The following is a 14758-nucleotide window of genomic DNA, read 5'->3' as shown; positions in this document are numbered from 1 at the left end:
AACTTCTATGTATGTCAGACTTTGACACCCCTAAACTATTTCCCACCATAATAAATATAGTTGTTTTGTCAGTGTGTGACCTCTCTGAAATTAATTCAACTATTTGTCCGAATGTAAGTTCTGGGTAACAATAATTAACAACTTTTCCATTTACATGATTACCCAACATGTGCCCGAAATCCTTGCCAAGCCTATCGGAATATACAACTGTGCTGTAATCCTCGCTTGAATTGCTACTACTTGTAGTAAGCCTTGTCAAGGTAGTGGGTGACATCTTAGGTAACTGCTTATCACCACCACCACCATCCATAGATGAAAGCACCCTATCTATCATTTCATTCAGATTCGTCTCGGTTGAACGTTTATTGATAAAGCCGTGTTGAGCGCAAGATAAAATGGGTCTAACAGTAGGAAACAACGAGTCGTACACGATTTTCTCTAGCATTTTTGGAATAACGGACAGTTTAGATATGCCGCGATAATCGGCTACGTTACGCTTATCTCCACTTTTAAATATGGGGACAACGAATGATTGCTTCCAACTTAGCGGAACCGATCCAGTTTTAATAGATAAGCGAAACAGCAGTGACAGTGGGCAGGACAGTTGAGTCGCGCAGCGTCTCAGAAACACAGGATGGATACCATCCGGACCCATCCCCTTCGTAACGTCTAGTTTCTTGAGATATTTTAAAACTAAAGCTTCATCAATTAATACAGTTCCGATATCCACCACCTGATTAATGGATGTTTCATTGGACAAAGAATCAATTGGGGTAGTTCGGCCCGGTTCAAATACCGTCAAGAAGTAATCACTAAAAATATCAGCAGTTTCCTGACCATTTGATGCAATTTTATCATATAGGAACATCGAGTCCGGAAAATCATTAGTACAATTTTTTTTTGATTTTATAAATGTCCAAAAATGTTTAGAATTTATTTTTATATTGTCTTCGGCTTGAGAAAGAAATAAATCATAACAAATCCTTTGAACGTCTTTTTGTTCTTTCCTTAGGTTACTAAATAATTCATAGTCAGATTCCCTGCCATAAACCTTCCAACGCCTATGAACTCTTAATTTTTGATTGATAAGTTTGACCAATCCAGAGGAATACCAAGATGGATAATTAATTTTTGACTTTACGCGTTTTAATGGCACACATTTGTCTATAATTGAGTTTAAGATTTTATAAAAGCTCGTGACTGCAACTTCGATATCATTGTGATCCAGCTCCTCATCCCAGTTCACCATATTTAGTTCAAGGTTAATTTGATCGTAATCTGCAAAGTGAAATCGGCGGACTAATCGGGGAGCAGGAACTAAGTTATTTGTCATTTGGGAAATTGTTGCATTTATTGTAAGAGATGGGTGATGAGCGTCTTCTGGCACTAAGGGATTCTCACACCGAAGCACAGTGCAACTCTTATTAGAAATAATAAGGTCAAGTAAACGATTATGTTCATTTAAAATGCCATTAAACTGCATAAAACCTGTAAAATTTATAAATGCAAATATATTTTCAATTAATATGGAACTGGACGGATTAATTATTCTAAAATATCTCTTACTATCTGTGGTTAAGGACCATTGTGCATATGATATATTGTAATCACCAACTATAACAAATGTGTCAAGTGGAAAGGTTATTGACAAATCTGATAAATATTCAAAGAATCTTTGCTGTGAGTCTACTTGTTCCTGACCGTGGGGAAAATAACTACAGTATATTCTTAACTTGCTACCCATTGGAGATGTATTAATGACGACGTATGCCGTCTCCGCGTCAGGCGAGTCCGGCGGGTGCGCAGGGGGCACGGGGCCGGGGGGGGCGCGGGCCGCGCGGCTGCCCGTGTCCACGGTGAGCCCACGACGCACAGCGATGAGCGCGCCCCCGCCCCGCCCCTCCTGGCGATGCTCGTAGTCTCTGTCCCTACGATAAACTGTATACCTACTGTCAAACAATTCATTATCAAAAATACCGGGTAAAAGCCAAGATTCGGTAATACAAATTATATCATAGTCATTTAATAATACATTCTTATAGAAAATATGTGTCTTAGTTCGCAAGCCACGGACATTCTGGTAATAAATGGAAAGATTCATTATCTGGGGAAATAAATTATAACGCGCATAAGAAACACTAATTGTTTGTTACTATTGACTATTAAAATATAACATTTTAATAGATAATATTTGAACGTCATCGGTCCAGGTACTACTCGTAAGATAAATATAGTGCCATTTAATTTATTAGCAATGTTATTATTACATGTAAAAACATTCCAATGCGAACAATAAACTAAGTGATAAGATCTTATAGGGAAAACCCCAAAGAAGCAACCAAATAGTACACCGTGATAAAATTCAAACATCGTATTAAGTATACCTTCAATACCCAATTTGCCATAATTTGTGCACAAAACAAACATCGAGTTAGTCGTAGCGATAACAGAAACCGGTCTATGACAGTCAGGGACGTCCAACCTTATTTTACCGTGGCCAAATGCAATGTGTAAATGGTATATTACTAAGATCATTTTTCTTAATATTGACATTTTTATTTTGTTTTTTGGTTTTAAAGTGAATAATTTTACCATGACGTAGTTAGTTAATTCATTTATAATACGGAAAACACTCACCAAATTAATACTACACTTAAACTCAAGATACCTAAAAAATCGAAATTTAAAGTGAACATAATTAAGACATAGATTCGTACCTAACGTTTCAATTTTTTTAAATCATCATCCGAGTTAATGTGAATGACAGGCGAATCCGGTGATCGCCTAACCATAATGACACAGTTACGAACCCAGCATATTGCATAGCCTCTTTCTTTGGCTAACGTTTTCGTGCGGCGAAGCAGCTGTTTATTCTTGGCGGTTAAGTGATCGTTCGCATAAATAGTACTGTCACATCCAGAATATCCCAATTCACTTGCCTTCAAGTTTTTTACCTTCCGCAATAAAGCCAGAAAATCGTCCTTTCTGTAACGAGCCTGCATTTTAATGAGGATTGGTTTCGGCCGACGGTTCAGACTATCTTCGCCATCGATATTTCCTCGAGCAGCTACCCTGGTCACGAAGTCAATGTCCACCTCGGGCTTTAGGTTGAAGTCACATTTCTGTGCGAGTGTGCGAACTATTGCCATTAGGTATTCTCCTTTTTTTTCAGGGATTCCGATTATTTCTATATTAGAACGTCGAGCCCATTGGTCCTTCTTGTCCGTGTCAAGGATGACCCCATTAACGAGTTTACGAAGATCATCGAACTCATCCTTGATTTTTAGGAGGGGTTTCACTTGGGACTCTAAAGAAGTTATCTTTTGTGAGAGACATTCCATGTTTTCATTGAGAGTAGATTCTAGCTTCACAAAGTGATTTTTGAGACCCTTTATTTCATCATTAATCCCATGAAAAGATGCCAATTGATTCTCCATACCGGTAAGTTTCTCCAGCACTTGGTGAAGGAGAGCTTCATGGCTAATTTTGCCCTTCTCAATCTTTCCGCAAAAAGAGCTCGGAGTGCCAGGTGCAAGCGGTACCGTCTTCCTTGGAGTAAAATCGTCCACTGGGACCACTTCGGTAGTTCCATCAGCTGGAGGCAATGCAGATGAAGACTCACCAAGACACGAGTCCTGCGTTGTGTTAATTGCTTCACGACAGGCGACACAGGACCAGTTTGCTTTATTTCTGCCTAGTCTGCTAAACCCCCTCTCAGTGATACCACCACAACTGAAGTGGAAAGTGGACCCGCAGGACGAACACGAAGCACCACTGCCTACCGATTCCTGACACTTCTTACACTGCGTTGTGAACATCGTATAGATTGAGAACCCCTGGAACACTAGCAGATACAACGTGCGCTTCGAATGAATGTACAGCACTGACATTCTACTAGCTGCCTGAGAATAGGTGGGTTTCCTATGTAATTTCTTAGTGGAGGCCTGAAAAACATCTGCTGCCGCCGATCCGCTCTGGATGACCTCTGAGGATGGCGCGGCCGTCGGGAGGCTGGTGGTGGCCGCCAGGAGTCTGGTGGTGGCCCTCGGGAGAATGGTGGTGGTCCCCGAGAGTCCGGTGGTGGTCCCCGAGAGACCAGTGGTGAGTCCAGTGGTGGCCAACGGGATGCTGGTGGTGGCCGCCAGGAGTCTGGTGGTGGCCCTCGGGAGACCAGTGGTGAGTTCAGTGGTGGCCAACGGGATGCTATTTGTGGCCTCCGAGGTGGTGGTGGTGGCCTCCGGAGATGCGGTGGTGGCTTCAGCAGGTGAAGACTTCTCCGGCAGCATCTCAACCCGAACTAAGCCCACACTACTCAGCACCAGCAGCTGGTTTTCGTATTCCAGAGTTCTCTGTTCTAGGGCAGACTTCAGTGTGGCCAGCCTAGACTGTAGCATAGCCATGTTGAACTCGCACTCCTGGTTGTTGTCTGCGAGCTTCTGGTTGTAGTCTGACATCTCTTGTTCATATTTATTCACCAGTAGTTGAAGTCTCACTCTATCCTTTGTCAATGGAAGGTGCGTCTTATGCTTTTTCAATGCTCGCTCAGACTTCCTGATATATTTCTTTATTTTAATATATTTTTTAAGCCTGTTTGCACCTGTGATATTGGTTGATTTTCTTGGAGTTGTGAGGTCTATTGTTGGCATAGGGGTGGGGTGTAGGGTGACTAATTCATCGTACAATGCCATTGTCTTATCTGTTTCCTCGCTTGCATGTGCTTCATTTATTTGCTGGATCTCTGCGTGTGCTTCAGCCAATTGCTGCTCTAGGCTATAGATCTTAGACAATGCAGCTTCATGTAAATCCTGACACTCTTTGTATGATCTAAGTACAATCTGTAGCTCATCACATTTGCCTTGCAAGTCTTGGTATTGGATGTCCATTTCAGCTATGTCATTCTTTAAGTCCGAGTTCTTTTTTAAAAGGGAATCAAATTCCTTTTCATTGTCCTCCCGCTCTGCCATCAGTTGGCTTGAGAGGTCACGAGATGCCTTGAGATCCTCCAAAGCTGTCCTCAGCTGGATCTCCAGGTCACGGCTCTGCACCTTCCGGGTCGTCATCCTCGACATGTCTGAAACCACCCGGGGTTACCCGTTAGTATGTTGATAGGTAGAATTGAGAGGATGTTTATCCAAGATATATACAAAATAACCCTCTTTAGGTATAACTTGATCAAACCAATCAAAACTTGATATATTGTAAGTCTATGTAAAAATGATCAAAAGGTAACTTATTTGTTAGTTATCATATACAATGTAGTCATGAACACAAACTATGGGTGGGGAGGGAGTAATATGCATAATATGTTACTTAAATGAATAGGTACTCAGTGGTATTATTGACTTAGAATTATGTAAACTTTAAGCCAAAAAAAACAATCGCTTGATCATTATTCAATGAAGTACTAATACTAATAGCAATTAAGTAGGTGGAGACTATGGTATAGTAATAATAGGGAATAAGGGATACAAAAGCTAATAGAAAGTTTGAAAATTAGAAATGAAAACAACAGAGTTTGAAAATGACAAAGTCTAAAAGTGGGTTAAGGAAGTGTGAAAAACATTTCACGTCTGCAGCAAACTAATGAATAATGATTAAATAATTTAGTGATTATGATTTTAAATGAGTAATACTAGTAAAAATATGTAATTTTCACAATACTCCCCTGATAGATATCCGTTGGCAAATTCGAACTTTGACAGGTGCCGCTGCTTCAAATATCCGAGTCCCGTAAGTGTTTTATTTCAGGGTTTGAAGGCTTGTCTTCATTTGCACAGCTGTATAACACTATATTCTTTAAGTTAACACTAGTTTTAAACGTAATTAGACATAAAATTTAGTAATATTAAAATAAATTAAATCAGCTGGTTTTTTTGACACCCGGTTCGTAGGGTTCCAGTCCTGTATCTAGTTTGTGACGCTGAAAGATTTGGACTTGACTTTCCATCTGGACAGATATTTGATAGTGATAATCTTTTCAACATTCTAGAGACGATAATATTATTATGAACATTGTCTTTAAATAATGCCTAATAATAATGCCTAATAATAATAAAAGATCTATATAGGTAGGTACACACAACACAATTTAATGTGCCTCCCTTAGTTGAAATCAATATGAATAGTGTTCATACATAAATGTATAGTATATACGTAGAGATATCATAAAAAGCTCGATTCGATTTGATCGCATCGGCCTAATTTCAAACAGCGATTCAACGTCAGCGAGGTATAATTAAGTAACTGCTGCAGCCTTGTAAAGCCAACTTTTATACACGCTTATTTATTGTGCAAGTTTAAGGTGTGCTTCGACTCGATGCGATGTCGTGATGCACGTAAAGGCGAGTTCACAGTTTCACACTGCACTCTCCGCGTCACGTGTGAACGTGGCTCGTTCCCTTGGCCCACTTCTGTGTCGGTGTTGAGATTGTACGTATGATTTGTTTTATTTCTTTTTATTTGGATACTAACTTATTTGTACTGTACGTTGCTTGATAGTCTTGATACGCCACCGTTCGATATTTAAACAATATAACTACCATACCACCAATCATATCCTATGCTACTAATATATTAAATACGCGAAATTTTGTAAATATGGATGTTTGTTGCTTTTCTTCGGAAAATTCTATTATAAATAATCTATTTTGTATTCTCCAACCCACCAAGTTTAGAGATTGTAGATTCAGTCTGAATTATAGCATTTCAGTCTTATTCAACCCTATAGTGGATTGCTTAGGCCCTAAGCAATGGAATGGAATACACAGCCCCTAAGCCTTAGGGGCTGTGTATTCCATTTCTTGATTATGTTATTTAAATTAGGGCTCATGAATATAATTATTTTTTACAAAGTTAAACGGGAAGAATCATGCAAATTTCGAACAATAAAACAAGTAATTAAACAGCGCAGTAAATATTGAAAGGACCTCTTTTGCTTTGTTCGGTGCTGTGATGAGTAACTGAGATATCGGGTAGTAACTAGTAAAACAACCGGCCACAGTGAAGCTCGTTTATTGACTGCTCATAGTATGGTAGCCCGCATATATCTATCGTGAGGTAGGTATACCACACTCCTCCAACACTATTTCGAAGCTCTGCAAATAACATACATGTAACATAATTAGATACTAACATTTATAACCTAAAATAACTAAACTTAAACTAATATCCTTAAAAATATTTCTTATAATCTACTTTTCTGTTAGGTCTGAGTGACCGACCCAATGACGCCTCTGAAGATGCAACTTCAGCTGGTGCTTGGTCTAATGGTGCATCATTCGCTCGCTCACTCAAGACTTGTTCATTTTCTCCAACCGCCTCTGCCCACTGTTCCTCGTCCTCCTCCTCCGGGGCGGGGTCGGTGACCTCCCCGCGCTCGCGGGAGTCAGCCTCCTCTGCGGGCGGCAACGGTGGCGGTGCAGGTGGAGACAATGGTCTACTATCTACCTCACATGGATCACTTGGTGTGCAATCATTCCCCACTAAAATATCTTGTAACGACTGCCCCGTATATTTTATCAACTGGTCAACATGTCTTTTAGTCATAACCCCATAATCAGTGATAAAAACTTCAAACAGTCGATTACCTAATTTCTTTTTTATTATACCTAATGACCAAAGTTCCTTTCTTTGATGAAACCATCGGGCCCAAACAATCTCGCCGATAGTAAAGCATCTACTTGCTGTTAATTGGTCGGCGGTTCCGGTATTATTACTACTGCATGTAGGTAAAATTAAATCCAGTTTACATTTAATATCTCGACCGAACATTAATTTAGCAGGTGTCGCTCCAGTTGAACAATGGATGGAATTTCTATAACTAAATAGGTAATCCGTCAATTTCTCATTGTTATAATTATTATTAGTTTGTGAGTTATCAAAAATAATTTTCTTTAACATATTTTTGCATGTTCTTACCGCATTTTCGGCCTGGCCATTACTACAAGGGTGATACACCGGTGATGTTAAATATTTTATGCCGTAACAAAGACAAAAGTCCCTAAATTCAACAGAATTAATCTTAACATCATTATCGCTTACGATTAAGTTTGGCAACCCGAAAACAGAAAATAGGTTCTTTAACTTTAATATTAAAGCACTCGTTGATGTCCCATTGTTCATACATATACATTCAAGCCACTTACTGAACGCATCAATGACCACCAAATATACCGTTTGCCCTACAGACAAGTAGTCTAGGTGTATTCGTTGCCAGGGCCCGGCGGGGCGCGGCCAGGGCGCGGGGGCGCGGGCCGGCGCGGCGCGGACGCTCGCGCACTGACTGCACGAACCTATGTACCGCTCGATGTCACTATCCAGCCCCGGCCACCACATTCGGCTTCGAGCCATATGTTTTGATTTGGTTATACCCAAATGTCCGGAATGTAGTTCTTCTAACATTCTTTCCCTGTACTGTAAAGGAATTACAACCCTATGTCCTCTTAATAAACACCCATTTTCATACTGTAAGTCTGTCTTACATTTGAAATAAGGTGCTATCGAAGTACAACTTATTTTCCGCGGCCAGCCGTTCTGCATATACTTAATTACTGTCTGCAAAGTGACATCACTTTCAGTTGCCGCTTTCAGGTCATTAAATGTTATTGGCAAAGAGTTAGCACATACATAGTTCAAATACAGCTTTTCTGTATCATTTTCGGACGTGACTGTACTGTCTTTTAATGAGGCGCGTGAAAAATAATCGGCAACAACATTTTTATCGCTCGGTATATACTGCACTACGTAGTTATAGGCCGACAGTAGTAATGCGTACCTTTGTAATCGAGCAGCTGATGTAACGGAAATACCGTTTTTATTGCTAAATATAGATAGCAAGGGTTTATGGTCAGTTTTGAGGATAAAAGGTTCGCTACGCCCGTACAAATATAATATTGATGGAAGTGTTTTATTCCAAATATAATGGCCGTCGCTTCCTTTTGAAGTTGGCTGTAATTTTTTTCACTTTGTCCCAACGACCTTGAAGCGAATGCCAATGGCCTTTCTTGTCCGTCGGCGCCTATCTGCGCCAACACGGCGCCCAGGCCGTGCGGACCGGCGTCCACGGCCAGCACGAGCCGCGCCGCCGGGTCGAAGTGCGCCAGCACGCGCTCCGACGCCAGCTCGCGCCTCACCAGCTGCACCGCGCGCCGCTGCCTCGGGCCCCACTCCCACGCCGCGTCCGCGCGTAGCAGCTCATGGAGAGGACCTAGTATGGATGACGCATTCGGAATGAAATTTCTATAGTAATTTACCATCCCGAGAAACCGCTTCACCCCCGTGACGTCCGTCGGCTCCGGCGCGTTGACGATCGCGTCCACCTTCTCCTGGCTAGTATGCAGGCCGTTCTTATCTATGACGTAACCAAGGTACGTCACACTATCTTGGAACAACACACACTTTTCTTTTTGTAAACGTAATCCTGCGTCCTTTAACCTACTAAAAACTTCTCTCAACCTACTTAAATGTGTTTGTTTATCGGGACCGGTGCAACAGATATCGTCTAGCCAAATGCTAACACCTTCAATCCCCGCGAGTAGTGTTTCCATAGCTTTCTGGAATATGGCCGGCGCGTTGGCTAGTCCATAGACCAACCTTGTATATTTAAAAAGTCCTTTTGAAGTGTTAATTGTAGTTAAACCTTGCGATTCCTCAGAGATCCTAAACTGATTATATGCATTAGATAAATCAATTTTTGAAAATTTCTCTCCCCCCCTTAGTTTTACAAACACTTCCTCGATTCTAGGCATAGGATATTTTTCAACAAGTAAATCTTGATTTAATGTTACCGAGAAATCGCCCGCAATTTTGACTTAGCCATTTTCCTTCAGTACAGGAACAATAGGAGTCGCATATTGAGCATGATCAACCGGTATTAAAATACCTAATTCCCCTAATCTTTGTAATTCCTGTTCGACTTTATCTTTTAGGGCAAACGGTACAGTGCGAGGTTTAAAAAATCGAGGCCTTGCGTTCTCCTTCAAATGTAATTGTATGTCATATTTATTAAAACAACCCAACTCATTTTTCCACAGGTCATCAAACTCACTCATCAGCTGTTTTATATCATCATTTGTATCCACATTAATTTGGTTTTGTGACAAAGAAATTTTAAACTTGGCCATAAAATCGCGGCCCACAAGCGGTGGCCCACCATTCTTTACAACATAAAATATAATTTGACAATATTTACCATTATAAGATACGTTTAGTTTTAGACATCCAACGGGTGTGATTTTGTGGCCATTATAAAAACACATCTTTAAGTTACATGGTTCCAAACATTCCATTGAAAAATAATTGTTGTACAAACTTTCAGATATAACACTAACGCTTGAACCGGAATCGAGTTCCATTTTAAATATTCGTTTGTCGTCTACATTTACTAGAATTGGGTCATAGTTGACATACCTCAAATGAAATAGTTCGCACTCTTTACAGATTGCCTGAAGGTTGCTCTCGTCGCATTCCGTATCGACATCTAGGTTATGCACACTACACTCTTTTTTTACACACACTTTCTTTAGGTGGCCTTTCTTTCCACACTTTTGACACTTTAGATTTTTATACCGACACTTTTCCGCATTGTGATTACGGAGACCGCACACTTTGCACCGCTCTTCGTTCCCGGGGCGGGCGGGCCCGGCGGCGGCCCGGCCTGCGCCGCCGCGGGCCCCGCTCATGCGGTACAGCGGCTCCTCCTTCACCGACGGTGCTGCTGCCAGGGAGCTCCCGGCCGCCACCCGCGCTGCGCGCGCGCTCGTAGCCTGCTTCGCCACCTCCACCGCCCTTGCGAAGGTCAATTCGGTCGAGTTCTGCTCAAACAATCGGTCTCGCTCCGGCCCGGTGTGGAATCCGAGCACGAACCGATCACGAAGAACGGTGTCCAGGGCTGTGCCGAAGCCGCAGTGGATCGGCAGTCCACGCAGTCGCGCCGCCCATTCTTCGACACTTTCTTCGTGCCCTTTCATTGCGTCATAGAACTTTGCTTTGTCACCGAACGTTGACCTTATCGGTTTAAAATGATCGTCCAGAGCCTTAACTAGCTCATCATATGGCACTTCTTGAATGTTTTTTGGATGTACCAAGTTACTGACTAACCGATATGACTCATCACTTAAATGCGTTAACAGTACGGCACTTTTTAGATCTTTGTCTATTTTATTAAGTTTGATAAACTGATCTAAACGGCTGAAAAATATCTCCCATTCTTGCACTTTGTGATCAAAAACAGATAAATTTCCTAAAAACGCCGCCATTTTGAACGCGTGGATAAATTAATTAGCACCTCGTCGACACTGAGATATCGGGTAGTAACTAGTAAAACAACCGGCCACAGTGAAGCTCGTTTATTGACTGCTCATAGTATGGTAGCCCGCATATATCTATCGTGAGGTAGGTATACCACAGTAACACAGGTCGCTGACATAAAACTAACATACTGTAATGGTAAAATAAGCACTAACTACATAAATAGGTAATACCTACATAGTACATAAGTATTTTATAACTAGTAACGAAACTTATCATAATTATATCTTATCTACTTGATGAATGCGTTTGATCTCTGAATATTGTTGGATAACGGCACTCCTGAATATTGCGGGCTGAACCTACTTACGTCTGAAATATTCAGATTTGTCACGCGATTACGACGACATACTTAATTTACTTTGTTGGTAGGATACTTATAACTTATTCGACTGGTAAAATTAAGGTTGACCTAATGCCTATGCCTATATGTATTGTAGGCAATTATGTTGGACTTAACCGTTATTTTGTGGCGTATGCTAATAATATGTACCTCCATGTTCATATTGTATTGTATCCATATAAAAGTTAAAAATAGGGTTGTATTTGTTTTGTTTAGTATTATATAATTACGGGCTAACTGCTGGTTGCGTGAGTTGCTGTCCACGGGAGTCCCAACTATCCAGGTCGCCCCTCCCCGCCCCCGCCGCCGCCGCCGGCCCCGGGCAGCCCTGACCGCGCCGCGCCCCCTGGCGACTAATTGACGGACTACATGAGCTCACACCTCCGCGCTACAGACAGACACTTTCCAGGAAACCTACTCACATCGATCAGTGGGGTTACCACAACCGAACATTAGTAATTAACAATCCGTGTCGGTGGTGGTATGGTAGCTGTTGTTCGGTCACATGTCGTCTGCTTCAGGAAGAGCCTCGACTCTCCATAAGTGTAGCCTCCAACTTCATCTTGTTCGATCCACGATTCCTCCTAGTTGATGCTTTATGGATGAACCCAACCTACCTATTTTGTATCCAACAATGTACCTACATCTCATACTCAAGTGCTTACTTATACTTATGAAAACAATAATAAATGAAAGCGAGAGTTTACTTACATAAATAAAATACCTATATAAGATCGTGAGAAAATGTTTAGTAACATAACATTGTGAAAACTTCGTGACTGAATGGACGGTTTGAAGACTGCCTTTGGATATCTGAACGTGTATGAGCTGTACTGCAAACCTTTCCAACAAATTGCGACAAAACATACATCAGCGGCGGACCGGTAGTAGATAATAGGCCTCATATACGGCAATATATATATCCCTTTAGGTTTGCGATCGAATCTACAATAATAAATAACGCCCTACTATCTCAAACTCTAGAACTAGGAGGTTTAAATAAGATGAGAACTAAAACAATCGAAATAAACACTGGTAGAAAATGGAATTACCTACGTTCTATGCGTCGTAGCCCACGGCTCACATCACGAACAATACACCGTCAATAAACAAAACATTGAGATGTAACGTACTAACGTGTGTCGATAAACAGTGAATGCAGTTACTAACTTTAGACAAAGTGCTGCATGTGGACTACTGAGCGTCAGTTTATGACCAATTCATTCATTCCGTTTCGGGAATACAAGGCACACCTGAGAATAACTGCTCTGGCCGGGGATCGAAACTGGGACTCTCTACACATCACTAGTCCCTAATCCCTGCGCAATCTGATCGTCATGGTCATTTGAAAGGTATAACAAACTTCTAGTGAGATAAAGATAAGTTACTTGCAATATTAAAATAGATAACGGACTTTATCTAAGATAAACTTATTATTAGGTAGTTACATAAAGACTTTTATCAATTGATGTTTCCAAAATTTGAATTGAATGGATAATGCGAGATAACAATACGAAAGTACTTACAGCATTTTCTTGATCTATCCTGAAGTACTTAATGAAAATATATGAGTAAGTACTTATCTAATGGATGAGATAAAAAAACGGCGATGTCTCCGCACTTATCGGCAAAACGGCAAGGGCGCATGTGCGACAGGTAAATTAAGTATCTACCATGTACTAAATACATACTTAAGCAATGTTATTGTAGATGTAGAGAGCTAAGAATATTTTCAGATGACATGATAAATGACAAATAAATAAAGTGAGAATGCTGTAAGCAAGCTTGCACCAGATTATATTATGGCCTCTATCGTTTTTGATAAAGAAGAATGATGAAGAATCTGTACACTGCCCCACCATACGAGAGGTGATCGCTTGAATATTTATATTGACTCGAAGGCATGTAAATATGAAGCACGCCAGGCGCCGGTTATGAAGCTGCAGGATGATGGAGTGGACCTTGAGACGTCAGATCTTGTTTACGATGCGCCGGATCAGGGAACACTTCACATTCAACAGCGGATTTATTAATAACCCGCTGATTTACTTGTGTTATGAATCTGTTAACCCTTACCAGGTGAAATAAAGAAGATATTGTATTGTAGAGTCAATTTTAGCGTGATATTTAACGTGAAAAGTTGGAAGTTTGTTAATTTGCTTAAATGATTAGCTAGTCAGATTAGTAGTATCCAGTCAGAAACTTGTAGACCACGGAGAACTGCATCTACAAATCGTCTTCGACTACAAAAACTAATAGCAAGTCGGTACCTACACATGATTACTTATGGTTATAGGCGTCTTAACTTACCGATTTCAGCCTAAAAACTAACATTGCCTACAATCTACACCAACGCCATCAATCACCTGTCAATTTACAGTGTGATGTAAATGTAACCGGTCACTGGCCTCTTGCGTAATATTCGCGGCTACTGCCTACCTCCAGCCGGGCTCATGGGACCGCCTGTATAAGATCAGATTACGGACACACTATTATACTAAGTATAACCTACAACTCTTCCGCCCTGTGCGGTGTAATTAATATCTTTATTAACATCGGTTCTAGTCATTAATTTCCAATTTACCCTGGGTTATCTAATGTAACCTAACTATATGTAACTTCGAATGGTTCTCATTCTATAGGACATATCGTTGTTAATCTAAATAGGCGTGTACTAAACTGTAGTTGGTAAGTAGAATAGTACATGACACTATAATCTAGGTCGCCTAGGCTGTGATGAAGACCTAATTAAAGTGGCGCGCCTAACTGCCCGCCACACTTGCAGTAGGAGGTCTAGTCTCGTCCAAACGAGGACATTACAAAAGCATTAAAGTATGTGGGCACTGGAAAGCATAATTATGATATTTCAGCGTTGTTGTTTTGTATTTCATATGATATGCATATACTTAAATAAGGGCGATTACGAATTATAAACATAAGTAAAAGTAAAGTAAAGTAAAAAATGTTTATTTGCACATAAAACACATAATACCTAAGTAAAATTTAAATCTTATTTTACAAAACAAAAAGTATTCTTGCGCACATCTTACATTTAAAATCACAAAATGAACAGGGGCCCCCGAACTAGGCTTTGCCCGTATCTCGGGG

The 14758-nt window shown here is 40.8% G+C and overlaps 1 protein-coding gene and 1 long non-coding RNA gene across 2 annotated transcripts in view; both read right to left on the bottom strand.

The window, feature by feature from the left end:
• Nucleotides 1-14758, bottom strand: part of LOC119692265 (phosphatidylcholine:ceramide cholinephosphotransferase 1) — a 96787-nt gene that overhangs the window by 68236 nt on the left and 13793 nt on the right. The gene's annotated exons all lie outside the window — the stretch shown is intronic.
• LOC119691460 lies at nt 6996-10905 on the bottom strand. Its single transcript, XR_007266894.1, has 2 exons — nt 10408-10905; nt 6996-7094 (listed from the first exon to the last, which is right to left on the bottom strand). It is a non-coding gene; the product is annotated as an uncharacterized LOC119691460 (long non-coding RNA).

This window comes from Plutella xylostella, chromosome 13, assembly GCF_932276165.1.
Source record: "Plutella xylostella chromosome 13, ilPluXylo3.1, whole genome shotgun sequence".
NCBI classification, from domain to species: domain Eukaryota; kingdom Metazoa; phylum Arthropoda; class Insecta; order Lepidoptera; family Plutellidae; genus Plutella; species Plutella xylostella.
This window is presented reverse-complemented; position numbering and strand designations above follow the sequence as displayed.